Source organism: Schistocerca serialis, chromosome 9 (genome assembly GCF_023864345.2).
Source record: "Schistocerca serialis cubense isolate TAMUIC-IGC-003099 chromosome 9, iqSchSeri2.2, whole genome shotgun sequence".
NCBI lineage: Eukaryota > Metazoa > Arthropoda > Insecta > Orthoptera > Acrididae > Schistocerca > Schistocerca serialis.
The window spans coordinates 274,065,869-274,089,426 of record NC_064646.1 but is presented as its reverse complement, the minus strand read 5'-3'; the positions used below and the strand labels follow the sequence as shown (position 1 = coordinate 274,089,426).

At 46.2% G+C, this 23,558-nt stretch overlaps 1 long non-coding RNA gene across 1 annotated transcript in view; it reads left to right on the top strand.

Annotated features, from left to right (window-relative positions):
- LOC126419341 (uncharacterized) overlaps positions 1 to 22,204 on the top strand; it is a 510,993-nt gene extending 488,789 nt beyond the window's left edge. The window contains exon 5 of the long non-coding RNA XR_007575991.1: positions 22,091 to 22,204. This is a non-coding gene — a long non-coding RNA (uncharacterized LOC126419341). The remainder of the gene's footprint in view (positions 1 to 22,090) is intronic.
- Positions 22,205 to 23,558: the final 1,354 nt, after the last annotated feature.

The window sequence follows — 23,558 nt, the reverse complement described above, 5'->3', positions numbered from 1 at the left end:
TAAAAACTCTTTAATCCAGCCACACAGCTGGTCTGATATTCCGTCGGCTCTTACTTTGTTTATTAGGCGACAGTGCGGAACTGTATCGAACGCCTTCCGGAAGTCAAGAAAAATAGCATCTACCTGGGAGCCTGTATCTAATATTTTCTGGGTCTCATGAACAAATAAAGCGAGTTGGGTCTCACACGATCGCTGTTTCCGGAATCCATGTTGATTCCTACATAGTAGATTCTGGGTTTCCAAAAACGACATGATACTCGAGCAAAAAACATGTTCCAAAATTCTACAACAGATCGACGTCAGAGATACAGGTCTATAGTTTTGCGCATCTGCTCGGCGACCCTTCTTGAAGACTGGGACTATCTGTGCTCTTTTCCAATCATTTGGAACCCTCCGTTCCTCTAGAGACTTGCGGTACACGGCTGTTAGAAGGGGGGCAAGTTCTTTCGCACTTTTTTGTCCTACAAAGTCTTCGTTTTAACGGAAATCGCCACATTGGCGTTAATTTACAATTTACAACCTCCATTGTACTTGCAAGTGTGAAACAAATACTGTTATAGCTCATCAACATCAGTATTTGTCAACATCTCTCGGGCTCCCTTGAAACACTCATGAAATTATTATTTCATTTTTTCGTACTCAGTAATTACTAAAGATTTTTCGTTTTGTTAGGTGCAGTGGCGTCTGTTACTTAATTCTGCGTAATTATGGAATATAACATTGATATCGCCTTTCCTTCATCCTATGGTATCACAATATCTTCCGACGTCGGTGTCGAGCGCAACTGTTAAACGTAGTTATCCAAATATACATGTCGGGTCAGATTGTTCTAACTTCTTGTCAGTTTAGGAGGCACTCAAAAGTCCTCCTTGCTGGTTCGAAAACGTGACACTGGGCGCAGAATCTTAGCAAGACCGCAAGGAAGAGGAATGTGCTTTGTTCAGGATACACGCAGCTGTCGGCGCTGTTTGATGAGACCCCCTGTTTACGCAGCGTCTTACATGGCTATCGATATTCATTTCAGCGGTAGGGAATGTGATCCCTGCCATCAATCCAATAGCAGCTGACATCCACAGAAACAGTGCTGAGACGGGGAAGCAGGGCAGACGCTCATCTGCAGCCACGTGCACAGTCATTTCCTGCCCTGCTTCACAGTCGCCGTTTGTTGATCCTCGTCGGCGTTTTCCCCAAAACTCGCCCTTTCAGCGCTAGGATCGAGACACAGGCGTCAGGTAGCACTCGCGTGTCATGTTTCTGCGTATTTGGAGTCCTTACCTTGCTTTTTGCTGCCTACTCGAAAACAATTGCATTACGGAAGTACGTGTAACCCTTGCCCGTCTAAATGGCACCCTCCGGAATTCCCTCATAAGACTCCCTTTGTTACACGTAGAGTGCTACGTATTCTGTAATGAGCTGTGGGTAATGCTAACCCAGAATCTGCAGATGTTTTCCGCAGGTCAATGTACAGTGCAAGGCGATGGAATTTTGTGACCTACATCTAAATCCATAATCCGCAAGCCACCTGACGGTGTGTGGCGGAGGGCACTTTCAGTACCTCTATCGTTTCTCCCTTCTATTCCAGTCTCATATTGTTCGTGGAAAGAAATATTGTCGGTATGCCTCTGTGTGGGCTCTAATCTCTCAGATTTTATCCTCATGGTCTCTTCGCGAGATACACGTAGGAGGGAGCAATATACTGCTTGACTCCTCGCTCAAGGTATGTTCTCGAAACTTCAACAAAACCCCGTACCGAGCTACTTAGCGTCTCTCTTGCAGAGTCTCAGAAACGCTTTCGCGATTACTAAATGATCCTGTAACGAAGCGCGCTGCTCTCCGTTTGATCTTCTCCAACAACCCTATCTCTTCTATCAACCCTATCTGGTACGGGTCCCACACCGGTGTGCAGTATTCAAGCAGTGGGCGAACAAGTGTACTGTAATCTACTTCCTTTTTTTCGAATTGCATTTCCTTGGGTTTCTTCCAATGAATCTCAGTCTGGCATCTGCTTTACCGACGATTAATTCTATATGGTCATTCCATTTTAAATCACTCCTAATGCCTACTCCCAGATAATTTATGAAATTAACTGCTTCCAGTTGCTGACCTGCTATATTGTACCTAAATGATAAAGGATCTTTCTTTCTATGTATTCGCAGCACATTACACTTCTCTACATTGAGATTCAATTTCCATTCCCTGTACCATGCGTCAATTCGTTTCAGATCCTCCTGCATTTCGGTACAATTTTCCATTGTTACAACCTCTCGATATACCATAGCATCATCCGCAAAGAGCCTCAGTGAACTTCCGATGTTATCCACAAGGTCATTTATGTATATTGTGAATAGCAACGGTCGTACGACACTCCCTTGCGGCACACCTGAAATCACTCTTACTTTGGAAGACTTCTCTCCATTGAGAATGACATGCTGCGTTCTGTTATCTAGGAACTCTTCAATCCAATCACACAATTGATCTGATAGTTCATAGGCTCTTAACTTGGTGATTAAACGATTGTGGGGAACTGTATCGAACGCCTTGCGGAAGTCAAGAAACACGGCATCCACTGGGAACCCATGTCTATGGCCCTCTGAGTCTCGTGGACGAATAGCGCGAGCTGGGTTTCACACGATCACGGAGCATAAACAAGGCTATCTCTGTTATATTTTCATGGTCTGTGCGCGAGATATGCACTGACTTTTATTTCGGCGTCCCATATCACACATGCATATTGTTTGTTTAAAATTCTCATTCCTACAATAACTAGCTACTGCGTACATATGTGTGATTTCAGTTTACTGACGCTACAAATCATAACAAATCCACATGTCCTTGCTCACTAATCTGGCATACGAGATTAATTGTTTCACCGAAACATGCAATCGTCAGACACAACAGTTGCGCTCCAGTACTGATTTTAGCTTGTTGTCAGTACATTTATACAACTCGTTACAGGTCACCAGGGAAATTTCTGTAATTTACTTTAATCGTCTTGTTTTTGTCATTCTGTCTGCGGGTTAAGTGTCACTGGTGTATATTTGTGGTTTAATGTTTAGGTATGAAGTCCAGTACCGCCATAAACTGTTCTCGCATAGTACTAAGTCCGAAGACGCACAGAGCGACAAATTGTACACTGCAATTTTGTCATATGATATATTGGAGACCGTGGCTGTTTTTGAAGACAAATGTTGATCGTGTTAGGACAGCAACCAGCCACAAATTTGTGGCTGGTTGCTGTCCTAACACGATCAACAATTGTACACTTGATTTCCTCCCTCTCTCCTTCCTCCCTCCACTGTTCGACACAAATAATGGTCAAGAAAATTACTATTCAGGATTCCAGACGCATAGTCCGCCAATACATTTCATTTTGAAGTCGTTTTGATAGCAGTAAGAGTTTAACTACAAATAATTCCGCCCTCCATTGTAGCTACTTGAGCAACTTCCAGATCACTCATATTTATTGTACTGATTAATGGGTCTCTCAACGAGGTATTGTATAATAACCACTACAACAAACTTGTAGTGGCGCAAAACGGAATTTAAATTTCATTATCTGTATTTAAAACACCACACCTTTTGATAAAAAAAGAGAAGAAAGATAAGAGTTTTAATGTATCGTATGCACCCGTGGTCTAGGGGTAGCGTCTTTGACTCATAATCAAAACGTCAAAGAGGGCGGAGGAGCGAACAGGGTTTCAGGGCACACACTTGTCGTATGGGTGGGAAACTGCCCCTAAAGGCGGAAGAATCAGCAATGATCAACGTCATGAGCATGCAGAAGCAATGGAAACCACTGCATTAAAGACACGTAACGTCTATTCATAGGACATATGGCTTGTAATAGAAGAAGTGTCATGATGATCTCTCCATTGACAAAAGATTCCGGAATAGTCCCCCATTCGGATCTCCGGGAGGGGACTGCCAACGGGGAGGTTACCATGAGAAAAAGATTGAATAATCAACGAAAGGATAACGTTCTACGAGTCGTTGTGTGGAATGTCAGAAGCTTGAACGTGGTAGGGAAACTAGAGAATCTGAAAAGGGAAATGCAAAGGCTCAATCTAGATGTAGTAGGGGTCAGTGAAGTGAAGTGGAAAGAAGACAAGGATTTCTAGTCAGATGAATATAGGGTAATATCAACAGCAGCAGAAAATGGTATAACGGGAGTAGGATTCGTTACGAATACGAAGGTAGGGCAGAGATGGTGTTACTGTGAACAGTTCAGTGACAGGGTTCAGGTATACATGCCGACGTCGCAAGCTGAAGATGAAGAGATAGAGAAAGTGTGTGATGATTTTGAAAGGGAATACAGTATGTAAAGGGATATGAAAATCTAATAGTCATGGGAGACTGGAATGCAGTTTTCGGGGAAGAAGTAGAAGAAAAGGTTACAGGAGAATATGGGCTTGGTACAAAGAATGAGAGAGGAAAAAGACTAATTGAGTTCTGTCGCAAGTTTCAGCTAGTAACAGCGAATACCCTGTTCAAGAATCACAAGAGGAGGAGGTATACTTGTAAATGGCCGGGTGATACGAGAAGGTCCGCAGCTCGTGGTCGTCCGGTAGCGTTCTCGCTTCCCACGCCCGGGTTCCCGGGTTCGATTCCCGGCGGAGTCAGGGATTTTCTCTGCCTCGTGATGACTGGGTGTTGTGTGATGTCCTTAGGTTAGTTAGGTTTAAGTAGTTCTAAGTTCTAGGGGACTGATGACCATAGATGTTAAGTCCCATAGTGCTCAGAACCATTTTTTTGATACGAGAAGATTTCAGTTAAATTACATCATGGTCAGACAGAAATTCCGAAATCAGATGCTAGATTGTAAGGCGTACCCAGGAGCAGATATAGTCTCAGATCACAATATAGTAGTAATGAAGAGTAGGCTGAAGTTCAAGACATTAGTCAGGAAGAATCAATATGCAAAGAAGTGGGATACGGAAGTACTAAGGAATGACGAGATACGGTTGAAGTTCTCTAAGGCTATAGATACAGCAATAAGGAATATCTCAGTAGGCAGTACAGTTGAAGAGGAATGGACATCTCTAAAAAGGGCCCTCACAGAAGTTGGGGAGGAAAACATTTGTACAAAGAAGACAACTGCGAAGAAACCATGAGTAACAGAAGAAATACTTCAGTTGATTGATGAAACTAGGGAATACAGAAATACAAGTCGCCTAGGAATGAAATAAATAGGAAGTGCAGGGAAGCTAAGACGAAATGGCTCCAGAAAGAAATGTGAAGACATCGAAAAGAAATGATTGTCGGAAGGACAGGAAAGTCAAAACAACCTTCGGTGACATTAAAAGAAAGGGAGTTAACATTAAGAGTGCAACGAGAATTCCACTGTTAAATGCAAAGGAGAGAGCGGATAGGTGGAATGAGTACATTGGAAGCCTCTATAAAGAGGAATATTTGTCTGATGTGATACAAGAAGAAACAAGAGTCGATTTAGAAGAAATAGGGGATCCAGTACTAGAATCAGAATTTAACAGAGCTTTAGAGGACTTAAGATCAAATAAGGCAGAAGGGGTAGACAATAAACCATCAGAATTTCTAACATCATTGCGAGAAGTGTCAACAATCCGACTATTCACGTTGGTGCGTAGAATGTGTGTGTCTGGCGCCACGCCATCTGACTTTCGGAAAGACGGCAAGAGCTGACAAGTGAGAGAATTATCACACAATCAGCTTAACAGATCATGAATCCAAGTTGCTTACAAGAATAATGTACAGAAGAATGGAAAAGAAAATTGAGGATGCACGAGAGAGGCAATTCTGACGTTGCGGTTAATAATGGAAGGAAGACTAAAGAAAAATCAAGACAAGTTCATTAGATTTGTCGACCTGGAAAATGCGTTCGACAATGTAAAATGGTGCAAGACGTTCGAAATTCTGAAAAAAGTTGGGGTAAGCTGTAGGGAGAGACGGGTCGTATGCAATATGTACAACAGCCAAGAGGGAATAATAAGAGTGGACGACCAAGAACGAAGTGTTCGTATTAAAAAGGGTGTAAGACAAGGCTGTAGCCTTTCGCCCCTACTCTTCAATCTGTACATCGAGGAAGCAATGATGGAAATAAAAGAAAGGTTCAGGAGTGGAATTAAAATTCAAGGTGAAAGGATATCAGTGATACGATTCGCTGATGACATTGCTATCTTGAGAGAAAGTGAAGAATTACATGATCTCCTGAACGGAATGAATAGTCTAATGAATACAGAGTATGGATTGAGAGTAAATCGAAGAAAGACGAAGGTAATGAGAAGTAGTAGAAATGAGAACGGCGAGAAATTTAACATCAGGATTGACGGTGACGAAGTAGATGAAGTTAAGGAATTCTGCTTTATAGGCAGTAAAATAACCAATGACGGACGGAGCAAGGAGGACGTCAAAAGCAGGTTAGCTATGGCAAAAAGGGCATTCCTGGCCAAGAGAAGTCTAGTAATATCGAATATGTGCCTTAATTTGTGGAAGAAATTTCTGAGATCGTACGTCTGGAATACGGCATTGTATGGTGATGGAACATGGACTGTGAGAAAACCGGAACAGAAGGGAATAGAAGGATTTGAGATGTGCTACAGAAGAATGTTGAAAATTAGGTGGACTGATAAGGTAAGAAATGAGGAGGTTCTGCGCAGAATCGGAGAGGAAAGGAACATGTGGAAAACACTGATAAGGAGAAGGGACAGGATGATAGGACATCTGTTAAGGCATGAGGGAATGACTTCCATGGTACTAGAGGGAACTGTGGAGGGCAAAAACTGTAGAGGAAGACAAAGGTTGGAATACATCCAGCAAATAATCGAGGAGGACATTGGTTGCAATTGCTACTCTGAGATGAAGTGGTTAGCACGGTAGAGAAATTCATGGCGGACTGCATCGAACCAGTCAGAAGACTGATGACCCCCCCCCCCCCCCCCTCCAAAAAAAAAAAAAAAATAAATAAATAAAATAAATGTAACGAGGTCATTAAAGGTGAAGCACAGACTCTGTTTGAGAAAGGAAATCTCCCTTCCTCTTTTCAAAATAACGCTCTCTGCATTTTCTCTGCGGGTTTTGTGAAAACCACTGGAGGCCGAAATTTGCGTCCCTGGACCGAAATTTAAACTGCCATCCTCTCGAATACAAATCCAGTGTCCATATTTTACTACCTCGTTCGGTCGTCTTGCTACAGTAGTCACTGATTTTCGTATGACTGAACGATGGATACGCTTGAAGCACATAGAACTGGACCTGAAAGAACCCTTTTACTTCAGCGTATATGTGGTGCACTTGCAAGCGTATCGAAGTGTATATACCAATGAACCAAAACATCATGACCACCTGTTTAATAGCGTGTTGGTCCATATACAAACACCATACAGAAGCGATTCTGTTTGGTATGGATTCTAAAAGCCCTTGACAGGATTCCAGAAGTATGTTGCACCATGTCTACGCACAGGTCAAGCAATTACCGCAAATTACGGGGTGGTGGTTTACGGGCATGCTGCTGGCGCCCAATATGTGTTACAGTGGGTACAGATCAGGCACGTTTTCTGGCCAAGACGTCGATGTGAGTTCACTATAACGTCGCTCAAACCACTGTAGCACGATTCTGACCTTGCAACACGGACAGTTATCCTGCTGGAAGATGTCAGCGCCGTGGGAGGGAGACTTCAAGCATGAAGCGATGCAGGTGGCCCGCAGTAATGTTCGCGCAGTGCACAGCTGCCATGATGCCTTCGATTACCGCCACAGATCCCATGGAAGCCCAGCTCAATATTACGGGATACATAATTCTGCCATCACTGGCCTGCGTCTTTGTGCGGTGCATGTTTCGTGCAGCCAATCGCTTGGACGACGGCGTGTAAGGAACCAACCACCGACCTGGTGTGACAAGAATTTCGGCTCATTCGACAGATGACACGTTTCTATTGATCCACGGTGCAAACACAGCGATGCTGTGACCACTGCCATCATAACTGACGATGTCATTGGGTCAACGCAGGAACACGTAGGGCTCGTGTTAGGTGGAGCTCCTTGTTCAGTAGTGGCCTTTGAACTGTGTGCTCCGAAACACATGTGCCTGCTTCAGCATTATACTCTGTAGCCAGATAGAAAGACCAGATAGGAAGACCGCACTGCAGTTCCTTCTCTAAATCCTCACATGAACGAAAAAATGGCTGACACCGAAATAAGTGTCCAAGGAATAGAAAAGCAACTGAAATCACTCAACAGAGGAAAGTCCACTGGACCTGACGGGATACCAATTCGATTCTGCACAGAGTACGCGAAAGAACTTGTCCCCCTTCTAACAGCCGTGCACCGCAAGTGTCTAGAGGTACGGAAGTTTCCAAATGATTGGAAAAGAGCACAGGTAGTTCCAGTTTTCAAGAAGGGTCGTCGAGCAGATGCGCAAAACTATAGGCCTATATCTCTGACATCGATCTGTTGTAGAATTTTAGAACATGTTTTTTGCTCGCGTATCATGTCATTTCTGGAAACCCAGAATCTACTCTGTAGGAGTCAACACGGATTCCGGAAACAGCGATCGTGTGAGACCCAACTCGCTTTATTTGTTCATGAGCCCCCGAAAATATTAGATACAGGCTCCCAGGTAGATGCTATTTTCCTTGACTTCCGGAAGGCGTTCGATACAGTTCCGCACTGTCGCCTGATAAACAAAGTAAGAGCCTACGGAATATCAGACCAGCTGTGTGGCTGGATTAAAGAGTTTTTAGCAAACAGAACACAGCATGTTGTTCTCAATGGAGAGACGTCTACAGACGTTAAAGTAACCTCTGGCGTGCCACAGGGGAGTGTTATGGGACCATTGCTTTTCACAATATATATAAATGACCTAGTAGATAGTGTCGGAAGTTCCATGCGGCTTTTCGCGGATGGTGCTGCAGTATACAGAGAAGTTGCAGCATTAGGAAATCTCAGCGAAATGTAGGAAGATCTGCAGCGGATAGGCACTTTGTGCAGGGAGTGGCAACTGACCCTTAACATAGACAAATGTAATGTATTGCGAATACATAGAAAGAAGGATCCTTTATTGTGTGATTATATGATAGCGTTACAGTTACTTCTGTAAAATATCTGGGAGTATGCGTGCGGAACGATTTGAAGTGGAATGATCATATAAAATTAATTGTTGGTAAGGCGGGTGCCAGATTGAGATTCATTGGGAGGGTCCTCAGAAAATGTAGTCCATCAACAAAGGAGGTGGCTTACAGAGCACTCGTTCGACCTATACTTGAGTATTGGTCATCAGTGTGGGATCCGCACCAGGTCGGGTTGACAGAGGAGAAAGAGAAGATCCAAAGAAGAGCGGCTCGTTTCGTCACAGGGTTATTTGGTAACCGTGATAGCGTTACGGAGATGTTTAGCAAAGTCAAGTGGCAGACTCTGCAAGAGAGGCGCTCTGCATCGCGATGTAGCTTGCTGTCCAGGTTTCGAGAGGGTGCGTTTCGGGATGAGGTATAGAATATATTGCTTCCCCCTACTTATACCTCCCGAGGAGATCACGAATGTAAAATTAGAGAGATTCGAGCGTGCACGGAGGCTTTCCGGCAGTCGTTCTTCCCGCGAACCAAACGCGACTGGAACAGGAAAGGGAGGTAATGACAGTGGCACGTAAAGTGCCCTCCGCCACACACCGTTGGATGGTTTGCGGAGTATGAATGTAGATGTAGATAGCTGCCTGTCGTGGATTACACGTTGGGGGATCCCCCGACTTGTAAGTTTTGTGGTGAGACGTGGTCGTCCAATACCAAACGGCCCACTCGTTATTTCACCGTCCTTCAACCATTTTCCACAGATGATCACAACAGTTGTACGTCAACAGCCGTCCAGCTTCGCGTTTTCAGAGATCCTCGTTTCCAACTGCAGCGCGACAGCTATGCACCCTTTGTCCACATCAGTGGATTTCCGCATTTTCGTCCCGTATCTCCGCTATAATTACTGGCCATTCGTCTCTCTTCCGCTTACATTCTTTCCTCAATGCGTCACTTGCCCGCAACACCACCCGGAGGCAATCCGCATTTCGGCGGGCAGCGATCATCATGTTTTGGCTCATCGGTCGTATGTGGTGCACTTGCAGGCAGATACTGCTGCCTGGTGTTACCAGATATCCAGCTATTTAACTGTCTAGTGCCGGCAGCGAACTTGCCACATTGGCGGTTATCTGTCCAGGGACACAGTGCGTGCACACTTGAAATACTGAACAACACAACACTTAACCTGATCTCGTATCTCATGTTTCTTATCAGTATTGACAATCTAATTATTCAGGGATTCTCAGGGCCACCGTGTATCGCGCTTGTCGATTCTGTTGGACATATTGGGTCCGGTTATAACCGCTAACACATAAATGCAGTGTAATTCTAAAGTCATTCGCGTGACATAATTTGTACTCCTAAATCAAGAATTATTACAGTTCCGAGTAGTCTAATGGACTGTTTTGTATTTGGAGTAGTGAAATGGACTGTTTTGTATTTGCATATTGCAACATTGAGTGATGGGTATTTTTTCTCCATATTATTACACTATTGGCCATTAAAATTGCTACGCCAAAAATAAATGCAGGTGATAAACGGGTATTCATTGGACAAATATATTATACTACAACTGACATGTGATTACATTTTCACGCAATTTGGGTGAATAGATCGTGAGAAATCAGTACCTAGAACAACCACCTCTGGCCGCAATAAAGGCCTTGATAATAAAGGCCTTGATACGCCTGGGCATTGAGTCAAACAGAGCGTGGATGGCGTGTACAGGTACAGCTGCCCATGCAGCTTCGACACGATACCACAGTTCATCAAGAGTAGTGACTGGCGTATTGTGACGAGCCAGTTGCTCGTTCACCATTGACCAGACGTTCTCAGTTGGTGAGAGATCTGGAGAATGTGCTGGCCAGGGCAGCAGTCGAACGTTTTCTGTATCAAGAAAGGCCCGTACAGGACCTGCAACTGTCGGTCGTGCATTATCCCGCTGAAATGTAGGGTTTCGCAGCGATCGAATGAAGGGTAGAGCCACGGGTCGTAACACATCTGAAATGTAACGTCCATTGTTCAAAGTACCGTCAGTGCGAACAAGAGGTAACCGAGACGTGTAACCAATGGCACCCTATACCATCACGCCGGGTGATACGCCAGTATGGCTATGACGGATACACGCTTCCAATGTGCGTTCACCGCGATGTCGCCAAACACGGATGCGACCATCATGATGCCGTAAACAGAACCTGGATTCATTCGAAAAAATGACGTTTTGCCATTCGTGCACCCAGGTTCGTCGTTGAGTACACCATCGCAGGCGCTCCTGTCTGTGATGCAGCGCCAAGGGTAACCGCAGCCATGGTCTCCGAGCTGATAGTCCATGCTGCTGCAAACGTCGTCGAACTGTTCGTGCAGATGGTTGTTGTCTTGTAAACGTCCCCATCTGTTGACTCACGGATCGAGACGTGGCTGCACGATCCGTTACAGCCATGCGGATAAGATGCATGTCATCTCGACTGTTAGTGATACGAGGCCGCTGGGATCCAGCACGGCGTTCCGTATTACCCTCCTGAACCCACCGATTCCATCTTCTGCTGACAGTCATTGGATCTCGACCAACGCGAGCAGCAATGTCGCGATACGATAAACCGCAATCGCGAAAGGCTACAATCCGACCTTTATCAAAGTTGGAAACGTGATGGTACGCATTTCTCCTCCTTACACGAGGCATCACAACAACGTTTCACCAGGTAACGCCGGTCAACCTTGTGTGAATGCTCTGAAAAGCTACTCATTTGCATATCACAGCATTTTCTTCCTGTCGGCTAAATTTCGCGTCTGTAGTACGTGGTCTTCGTTTAATGGCCAGTAGTGTACGCCGTTCCAGAATTTTTTTCCTACAACCCCTCTAGTGTTGGACAAGCTTTTGACATGTAGATGCAGTAAGGGTTTCAATTTGCCTGCACTCACAACAGAAACGGACTTACCGAGAAATATAATGTTGTACAATCGTTCTCTGCAAGTAGTTCACGTGACACAGCTTCCGTTTCAAATGGCTAAAATCGAGTGGAAATTGCTTTGTAGTTTATTTACACCCTTATCAAGAGAATACCGTCCGTAGTTTTCTTACGTGGTTAATTTGCCGTCTTCTGGCTCGTAGACAGTGAGCCGGTAGCTCAAAAGTTGCCATTCTTTCGTTCTTGAGCACGCTTAATCAGAGATGATACGCAGTAATTTCAATTACAGTAGCTATTCACGTACAAAAACGTTAAGCGACATTTTAAACCCAGAGCCGTACCCGAGGGGGAATCGAACGTTCTGCCTCTGTTTTACGAGGCTGCAGCACTACCCAACGGCGTATTGTGGCTCGGTGGTTGAGACACATTTTGGTCGCAATGAGCTGTCCTGATAATCACTTCGCACGCGCCTTTACGGCAAGTAAGTTACACAACAGTATAATATAGTCTGAGACAAAAAATAATAAATCAAAAATAAAAATACGACGCACCACGGAGGAATTATGCAAGTTGGTCACAAATTTATATTCATACAATCCGCTGGATGAATGAGCGACGCTGCAGCGCAATTTCACCGCACGGCTGGCAGGGGTAGTAAACAGGGAACATGTCGATACCAGGGCGGTAAAGTCTTTGCTAGTCTCATTCCGTGTACTCTATCCCTCGCAAACAGGCGCGTGAACAATACACGGAGATGTCAACATCTGAGAAAGGACGCATAGGAGCTCAAATCCGCCGGTTGGAGTAATCGACGATTTGCTCGACATTTTAATAGGAATGATGCCACTATTCTTCGATTTTAGCAGGAATGGGTTAACAGCGGCCGGACACAACGTGGCCTGGAGAGGCGACAGAACATAAGGACCTAGCTGTCGTCAGAGAGGCACGCAGAGCTCCGTATTCATCATTATCGTCGTTCCGACATACAACTGGTGCTTTAGTGACCACAAGGACCACTGATAGACGGCTTGCAGAAAGGGAGCTGGACTCACGGCGCTGCTTGTGCCGACTACCATTGACCTCTGTACACCAACAAGCCCGTTTGCAGTGGTATCGGGCAACTGGCTGGAGTAGAAATGTCTTCAGTGATGAGTCCCGCATCGTAGTGGGCATCGATGGTCAGGAAAGACTGTCTAGAGACCTTCCGGACAGCGGTAGGGTACCAGCCTGACTGTGGCCCGCTATTCGGCCCGACAGCGACGAAGGATGGTCTGAGATGCCATGTCATTACGTATCAGGACCTCTCTGGTTGTCATCTGCGCCACCCTTACAGCGTAGTGGTACGTCGACGGTATTCTACGTCACGCTTTGTTGCCCATCATGTCAAACCATCCTGGGATTACATTTCAGCAAGATAACGCCCGCCCACACACACTGCTTTGGTCTCGCGTTTGCCAAACGCTATCTTGGCCAGCAAGGTCGCCGGATCTCTCCCCAATTGAGAACATTTAGAGCATTGTGGGCAGGGCCTTACAACCAGCTGGGGATTATGGCGATCTAACGCGTCAGTTGGATAGAATTTACCACGATGCCACTCTGGAGGACACCCATCTCGTCAGTCACTGCCTAGCGAATAACTTCTTGCTCAAGGGCGAGAGGTCGACCAGCTCGTTATTGACTCGCTCAGTTTGTGAAGCTCTTTTTCTTGAATAAATCACGCAATTTTCTGAAATTTTAACCATTTGTTTGTCTTTACATGTACATCGCATGTATTGATTTCCGCGGGTAAATTCAAATTTTCTAGGTGATTACAACAGAAAAAGGTTCGACAATGTTTTAGTCATGAAACTCTTGTTTCGTAAAAATTACTTTATTATTGTTTTGGTAGACTACTATTTGTTAGCGACCAGTAATTACCTGAACTGTCCAACTATGGCCATTACGGGGTGATATAATGCAGCAGAAATGGCTCTGAGTACTATGGGACTCAACTTCTGAGGTCATTAGTCCCCTAGAACTTAGAACTACTTACACCTAACTAACCTAAGGACATCACATACATCCATCCCCGAGGCAGGATTCGAACCTGCGACCGTAGCAGTCGCGCGGTTCCGGACTGAGCGCCTAGAACCGCTAGACCACCACGGCCGGCAATGCAGCAGAAACAACAGCTTGTGAAATGAATGTATTCGTGACGTTATCTAAAAACCGCAGACAATCAGTAAAGATTACACTTTTCTCCAACCGTCCGATTCCTTGGCGCGGGCCGGCCGTTGTGACCGAGCGGTTCTAGGCGCTTCAGTCTGGAACCGCGCGATCGCTACGGTCGCAGGTTCGAATCCCTCCTCGGGCATGGATGTGTGTGCTGTTCTTAGGTTAGTTAGGTTTAAGTAGTTCTAAGTTCTAGGGGACTGATGACCTCAGATGTTAAGTCTCATAGTGCTCAGAGCCATTTGAACCTTGGCGCGGAGCGGCCAGTAATTCGACCTCATTACTCACTGTCTTGTCCCGCAATATCCCACGAGTCGTTAGCTCTTTCACTGATCGAGCCAAAATAAACGTTAGGTACTTATATTCGGACGGACATATCTCGTGGATTTGTTTCGAAAAATAAATAAGCTTAAACTCGACTTGCAAGGAAATCTTGCGAATTCTTAATACAAAATAAGGTTGCTGCTAAAACAGCACTGAAGTTGCAGTGTTTCCATAACTTACAATGATGAGCCGAGTGAACAATTAAAAATGCTTATTTACGGATGAAAAAATGCGTGTATTTGTTATAAGTAATTATTCCCGTTAGCATCTTTTTTCCTGATTTAGAAAACTAGCCCGCTCGGGGTCGCAACACATTTTAATTACGCGCTTTTTTCTTTTTCTGTATACACTTCCTTTTGCATGCTGAAACAAGACCATTGGGAACCGAATTTAAGTTAACCCTTTTACTGAAACTGTTATGTCGCCAGTCATACGACCACACCGCCGCCTGAGAGATCGATCAGCCGGATGCGATTCTCTCGAGAAACGGAACAGAAGAACGGCTGTGCTAGCCAAAGAGTACACAGCCAGTCGCAGTACTTAAGCTCCCCGCTAGGCCACTGCATGTGCAGCAGGAGAGTAGTGCAGTTGTGCCAGTCTACAGTTTGTAGCCGCGCTCAGTGGTCAGCCAACGCCGATGTTAGGCATCGTCTGCAGCTCAGTCATTGCTGCCATCAAGCCTTTGTAGCTCCGTTCCAATTTAGTCTTCAAATTCACCGGATTCGACATTCAATATTACGAGATATTAATTCGTCACTTCAAGATTTGTGACTTGTAAATTATGGCATTCTGCAGACGCTTAGTCTAGTCGCGTCTTCTTTAATTGCCAACCAACTGATCATGGACTACAGCAAAGTTAAGTAATAAATACTTTCTTATTTTGTACTCCTGCTAATTAATTGTGTTTTCCTGTTGTAGCTACCAAGCAGTCTTGGCATAGTAGAACCCACGTTTCCATTTCCTTGGCTGCCTCATATTTAGCACCTTATGTTGAGGGACTCGATTATGGTGGAAGATCGAGAGCCATCAGAAACAACCACCGTCAGTAACTATGTGGTATAATATTGTGAGACTTTTTGTGAAAGTACATTAAAGCTCAGTTTATTTTTTTCTAAATAATGGTATTTACCAAATTTACACTTTCGGCTATATTTGTTGCCACTTCCGACGTCCACAGATACTCTTGCAGTTCTACTATTTTTCAGGTAGGTAGTTTTAGTAAACTTGCTACGCAGTTGGTTTTACGTCCGGTGTCGCTAAGAACTGTACAGCTCAGGCAGCTGCTCCTATAAAGTGGTCAATCAAACTAGCTTATCTAGTTTTCGAAGTGCTTTCTTTTCTCCTGGCAGTATACACATCTTAACACAGAGATAAAAATTTCATTACCTATAAAGATACCTTAACAAGAAGGCAGCGGTTGTTTTTGCATGCCTATAGTTAATCTCAGAGTGGGAATTGAAAATCTGATTGACAGGAATATCATTTCAAGTTGGCTGATAATTAAGATATGAAGACTGTCCTTTTATGTTTCTGTCACAATTTAGATTGTGTACGTGCAAATAAATTATCTACAGGGATAACCCAATGACTGTATCGACTGAGTAGAACTACTGTACTTGATGCACAAGACATCATGTCATATCAGAGAAGTCGATTTTTCGAATGAAGAAGCTGTGAAACTGTTGCAGTACAAGATCAGAAATCACAGCCGATATCGAGCAAGTCTTCAAATATAAATTAATGTTGACGGACGGCACTCCACAGGTATAACGTAATTGATGCAAGCGTATTGGAAAACGCCCCGGCTGCCGTTGTGTGAACCGCTTTCTTGTGCTGCCAATTTCGATCATCAGCAGCATCATGGCACGTCATATTATCTTAGCGTATGTAAGGTCACCGGACTAGATGTGTGTCTCCCCGTCGCCACTCCTACCGTTAAAAGATCGCACTGGTCGCTTTGGAGCGGTGTAGATCGTTTAGAACTAATTACGAAGTGGTCGTGTACTCTACCACTGCTGAAGTAAGGCAGATGTGTGAACGTGACATTCAGTTGTATAGGATCAGCACACCAAGTTGGGTCGATGTGGAGAAGTGGCAGAATGGCAGAAAGGTGCTATCGTGTTTGAATGCTTCCATCACCACACCATGAACGAGTTTGCCCGATTTGTTGGTGAGGGACAGCTGAAAGGTTCTTGTCCCTGCAGAGAAAGAATGCAGAATACAGTCAGAGGTTTGCCACTACCTTCATTCTACGTAGTGCCCCCAACCCAGTTCCAAGCCACCTTCAACTTAGTAAACGGATGGTAGTGGCGGAGGAGGGGGGGCGGGGCAGATCAGATAAATGAAGACGATAGTCCGACAATTGGAAACGCTGGAACTTAAGTTTGGCAGGTCTATTGTACTGCAACATAGGGGGACCACTTCGGTCAGCTTTCCGCGGCGTTTCTTTTTAACTTCCAGTCCAGCTGACTGAAAAAGCTGTCTTAACACTGTCTGATTGTACTGCTGGACGGAAGGAGGTAGGCCACCACCACAATATCGTCATTTTTCTGAGAAAACGGACGCGAGTACTATTTTCACCGATTCGAAACTTCTCGGTCGCGGAAATTCCGAACTGCGAATGCTTGAAGACACACGTCAATTATCCCGCGAAAGCCCATGTACAAAGTTTTAAGGACAAGTATAAGTGAGGACTCTAGCAATATGCACAATCCCCTAGGTTTCGCTCACGTAGGGACCGCGAAGAGATCGGAGTAATAACACGCACAGAGACGTTTTAAGTAATCGTTCCCCCTGCGCACGATATTCCAGTAGGACGGGAAGAAGCCTCAATAGGTGGCACGATGGGAAGTATCGTCTGCCTTGCACTACTGCGTATGTACTCTGCAAGCCACTGTGCAGTGAATGGCAGTGTGTGCATCATAACTATATTGTCCATTTTCTAGCCTATTTAACTGGCTTATTGAGGGAGGAAGAAATAACTGCCTGTATGCCTCTGTCCGCTTCCAGTCTCTCTCATTCTCATTCTCATCCTCTTCCCTTGATCCCTACCTGAGATATGCGATGGAGGCAGCGTAGTGGTTGCACAGTCTTCTTCGACTACAGGATCTCTAAATTTACTTAACAGAGTTCAGTGATAACTAAGACGTCTTCCTTTCAAAAATTCCTATTGATGTTCCCCGAGAATTTCCGTTACACTTTCGTATTGACTATACCGATCTGTTGCGGTTGTAGCAGCTCGTCTCAATTCGTTCGATGTCTATCATGCCTTCGCGAGGACGACTCCAAACACTGGAACACTAGCGTAGAATTGGTCGCAAAAATGGTTCAAATGGCTCTGAGCACTATGGGACTGAACTGCTGTGGTCATCAGTCCCCTAGAACTTAGAACTACTTAAACCTAACTAACCTAAGGACATCACACACATTCATGCCCGAGGCAGGAGTCGAACCTACGACCGTAGTGGTCACGCGCTTCCAGACTGTAGCGCCTAGAACCGCACGGCCACTCCGGCCGGCTAATTGGTCGCACAGGCGTTTTCTATACGGCTTCCTTTACAGATGGAGAGCACTTTTTCAAAACTTTCCAACAAAACCAAGTCGTCGATTCGTCTTCCCTATTAATTTTACGTGACGGTCCCATTTCATATCACTCTTAGTATTATTCCAAAATACTTGAATGATATAATGTTCTCAAGATACCCAACACTAATGTCGTGACTGATAGTGTTTGATTCTTTCGCTTTGCTATAGACAGTATCTTACATATCTCCAAATTGTCGAAATATCTCTGCAATTTCGTGCGATTGTCCGCCGACGATACTTACTTGTACACATCAGCATTATCACCGAACACTTTCCCACGGAGATGACGAAAGTCGTGGGGTAGTTTTATGCACGTTAACAATCGCGGCAGTATCTCATACACAAGGTATAAAAGGACATTGCATTGCAGAGCTGTTTTTTGTACTCTGGTAATAGTTTCCGACGTGATTATGGCCGCCTGAAGGGAACTGACACACTTTGAACGCTGAATGGTGGTTTGAGCTAGGCGCATGTGACATTCTATTTTTGAAAATCGTCAGGGAATTCAATATTCCGAGATCTCTAGTGCTAAGAGTGTGCCGAGAATATCCAATTTCAGGCATAACCTCTCACCACGGACAGAGCAGTGGCCGACGGCCTTCACTTTAACGACTGTGAGTAGCGGCGTTTGAGTAGTCAGTCCTAACAGTCAAACAACACTGCTTGAAATACCCGCAGAAATTAATGTGGGACGTACCACGAACGTACCCTTAGGACAGTGCGGCGAAATTTGATGTTAATGGGCTATGGCAGCCGACGACCGACGCGAGTTCCTTTGCTAACAGCACGACATCGCCTGCAGCGCCTCTTCTGGGCTCTTGACCATATCGGTTGGACCGTAGACAATGGAAAACTCGGGCACGGTCGGACGAATCCCGATTTCTATTGTGGTCCAGCTGAGTGGAAATCGTTACGTTTGGCTACGTGGAGATGTCATGTCACCGGCCACAATTGTTCGCTATTGGTTTGAAGAACGTTCTGGACAGTTAGAGCGTATGGTTGGGGCACCCATATCTCCCAACGTGAATACCATCGAACAGTCATGGGACATAAACGGTAGGTCAGTTCATGCACAAAATCCTGCACCGGCAACACTTTCGCAATTATGGACGACTGTAGAGGGAAGGTGACTCGGCACAGTACTTTTAAGGGGACTTCCAGCGACTTGTTGAAGTCCGTGCCACGTCGAGTTGTTGCACTATCGGGAAAAAGAAGTTCCTATACGATATAAGGAGGTATCCCGTGACTTCCGTTGCTTCTATGTGTAGTGCCGCTGATCGCCCTATCTGGTAGTATGTCAGACGCCTTTCGAAACCCTAGGAAGATGGAATCTACCTTTCAGCTTTCTTTATTGTTTGAAAGATGACGTATGTCAACAAAACAGTCTGTGTCTCGCACGAGCGAATTTTCTTTGAATCCGTGCCGATTGTGGAGAGAAACTTGTTTTCCTCCAGGAACGTCATAATCTTTTACTGTGCAATATGCTCTCGGACCCTGCAACATGTGAACGCCAGAGATAAGTATATTGACCTGAAATTACGTGCAGACTGTCTGTTACTTTGTTTGTAAACAGAAGCAGTGTGCGAAGTTTCTCAATAACGGGGGACGCTTCGCTGTGCAGACGATTCTCGATAAAATATTAGCTAGGAAAGGAGCTAATGCCGCGGCGTATTGAATGTGAAAGCTCAGTGGAATTCTGTCGGGGCATACTACCTTATTCGCTTTTAGTATTCTTAATTGTTTCTCAGTACCTGATGTGCTAATCTCGATGTATCTCACTTCTGATTATTATCGACTGTCAAACATTTTGAGTGAAAACGTTATTGTAGGAGTACGGAATGTAATATTTTAGCGTTCTGTCTGCTGTGTCTACAGATGCTACTCTAGGTGAATCTACGAGAGACTGTATGGAAGCTTTGGATGCATTTTTTGACTTCACTTACTACCAGAATGTGTGTGTGAATTCCTAAGGGAGCAAACTGCTGAGGTCATCGGTCCCTAGACGGGCACACTACTTAAACTAACTTATGCTAAGGACAACACACACACACCCATGCCCGAGGGAGGGCACGAACCTCCGGTGGGAGCGGCCGCGCAGTTCATAACACGGCGCTTCAGATCGCGCGGCGTCTCCGCGCGGCACTTACGACCAGAACTCAACAGAAGTTTTTGACAAATATTTAGCCAGGGTCTGACTCTGACAACTGTTGTAGGCTTCACGCATGACAATTTCACGGATGCACGAACTGCTAGTAACTTTCTGTTATTAGCTTTCTTTCAGTCTGTTTTCGCAACATTGTACGAATGGTACCATTAAACTGGGGTATGGATTTGACGTGTTTTATTACTTCGCTTGGAAGTGTACCTATTCATTCCGAAGTTCTTAACGCCTTAAGTCATAATTGTTCCTTATTTTCCACATATGAAATAAATGTTCTGTTTTCGCCCTTTAAATACAACTTGATAAAGGCCCTCAGTTTTTTCGAACAGAAATACTGCTCCCATCTTGGTTGAAGACTTCTCTACCTTTGGTGACCATGTTCTTGGACTAGCGTAATGGTCACTCAACCGTCCGTCGGACTGCGTTTTCGTGGGGCTCTCAAAACCAAATGCCATTTCCCAATACGTCTTCTGGCTGGCCATCTATTCCGGAAATGCGGTTGTAGCTGTCGGATTTCCTCTTCGTCAATCGATTTTCGCTCACGTATCCGCCAGGATAGCCGAGAGCGCTAACGCGCTGCTTCCTGCACTCGGGTAGGCGCGCCGGCCCTGGATCGAATCCGCCCAGCGGATTAACGACGAGGGCCGATGTGCCGGCCAGCCTGAATGTGGGTTTTAGGCGGTTTTCCACATCCCGCTAGGTGGATACCGGGCTGGTCCCCTTGTTCCGCCTCAGTTACACGGCTCGCACACATCTGAACACTTTCGCACAATTCCATGGATTACACTAGTCTCAGACAGTTGGGGTATATTAATTCCGTCGGGTGGTGGCAGGAAGGGCATCCGGCCACCCCTTAACCATTAACATGCCAAATCCGGTTAACGATGGCAGACCCTACGTAATGTGGGACAAGGCTCAAGCGATAGATAGAAATCTATTTTCGCTCACATGTAAACGCACAACCATTTAATGAAACCTGCTTAGGTTGTAAGATACGTCTCCTTTCCTTAGGTTGTCAAGATAAGTCTCAAAAATGGCTCTGAGCGCTATGGGACTCAACTGCTGAGGTCATTAGTCCCCTAGAACTTAGAACTAGTTAAACCTAACTAACCTAAGGACATCACAAACATCCATGCCCGAGGCAGGATTCGAACCTGCGACCGTAGCGGTCTTGCGGTTCCAGACTGCAGCGCCTTTAACCGCACGGCCACTTCGGCCGGCAGATAAGTCTCCTTTTCAAAAATGCTCGCCCCCACTTGTGGAGTGGAGGAGAAGTATAAATGCAACAATGAACACGAAGTTGTCTCTCACCGATATTTAATTGTAGAGAAACAGTGTTTGTGGTCACTAAATGAGAAACAGGAACTGCCGATCTCGAAAGGACCCAATCGAATATGCGCGCATGCTAGAACGCTGCTTCCGGTATCCGAGGAAACGAGCTGGCAGCGGATCGAATCCGACAGGCGGAATAACGACGAGGTCCGATATGGCGGCCAGCCTGGGTGTGGTTTTTGGACCGGCTTTTCACGTCCGACTCGTAACACGCTGGTACTTATGTCTTAGTTATACGATTCGGAAAAAATTTCTAAAACGTTGACATTGGATCACAATAGAAACAGATCGAATACACACTGTCCTTATGGAGGAGGAGGGGACAGTATGGGGGAGGGGGTATAGGAAAGGCATCCGGCCCTTTGAAGACACCGGATAAGGATAAGAAAAATAGGGAAAGAGAAGGTTCCTCTTCCCGAAGTTGTCTCTCACGAAAACGTAGAATAATTTATGGTACCATAGAAAAGATGGGGTCCGTCTGCTGTGATGGACGTACGTTGTGCGACGTGCTGAGGATACGGTGTGTGCGTGTGTTGCAGTGCGGCGGCAACGACAGCTGTTGCGACAAGCAGAGCGCGGCGATGCGTCGACCGGCGACGCTGTGCGGCTGCGACGCGCCGGGCGAGGAGTGCTGCTACGCGACGGAGGCGCCGTGCGGCGGCGCGGGCTCCGGCGGCGGCGGCGGCGGCGGCGGCGGCGGCGGCGCGGCCGCGGCCGCGGGGGGCCGGCTGTCGCGCGTCAAGAGGCTGCTGGCCGGCACGGGCACGCTGCTGCTGGGCCGCCGCGCAGAGCCCGCGCCGCGCGTCTTCGGCGTGCCGCTCGACCAGATGGTGCTGGAGCCGGCTGCGGGCGCGCCCGCCGTGCTCGCCAGGCTCGTCTCCTACATTGAAAACCACGGTCAGTCTCTGCCGACACCGACTAAGTCCGCACCCCCTTCCGGTTTTATTATTACTACTGGTCAGTTTCCGCTGCTTCGCCTGTAAGTGCGTTTGACAAATATATCTTGCACACATCTCTTCCCCAGCCTCCACATTTTCACCGAGCGGCGTGGCGCAGTGGCTAGGACACTCGACTCGCATTCGGGAGGACGACGGTTCAATCCCGCGTCCGGCGATCCTGATTTAGGTTTTTCGTGATTTCCCTAAATCGCTCCAGGCAAATGTCGGAATGGTTCCTCTGAAAGGGCACGGCCGACTTCCTTCCCCGTCCTTCCCTAATCCGATGAGACCGATGACCTCGCTGTCTGGTCTCCTTCCCCAAACAACCCAACCCAACGCTCCACATTTTCCTCCTCCTTCACCTTCTCTCTCTCTCTCTCTCTCTCTCTCTCTCTCTCTCTCTCTCTCTCTCTCTCTGCCCCTCCCCCTCCCTCCCTCTGTCCCTCTCCTCCCCTCCACCCTACTTTCCATCTCCTCCTCACCCCATCTCCTCACCTCTCCCTAAACATCTCCTCTTTCCTCCATCTATCTGTCCATCCCCTTCTCATGTTTCTCCCTATCTCCACCTTGCCCACCCTCTGCCCATCCGACCTCTGTGCCCATTGTCTCCTCACACTCCTATCTGCCAATTTTCTCCTCACCCCCTCTCTGTCCATCCTTTGGTTCCCATCTCTCTGATGATTTCCCACTCCCAGCCCATCTCCTCCTCTCACCCCATCCTCTCCTGTCTCCTCTGTCTACATCATCTCCTCCTCCTCCTCCTCCTCCTCACTCTCTCTCTGTCCATATCCCCTTCCTTCCAATTTCCTCATTCCCATCCTCTCCCCATTTCTCCCTGTTCATCTCCCCAGCCATATCTCCCTGCCCATCTTGTCCTACCCCATCTTTACCTGTTCATCTCCTCCTCTGCCTTCATCAGCTGCCCATCTTCTGCCCTCACTCTCTACCCCCACTCTCTGCCCCCATTCTCTGTCAATCTCCTCCTCTGCCCATCTCTTCCTACGCCCTCTCTCTCTGTCCACCTTCACCTTTGCCCTCACACCTTGTCCATCTCCTTGTCCCCCCTCAA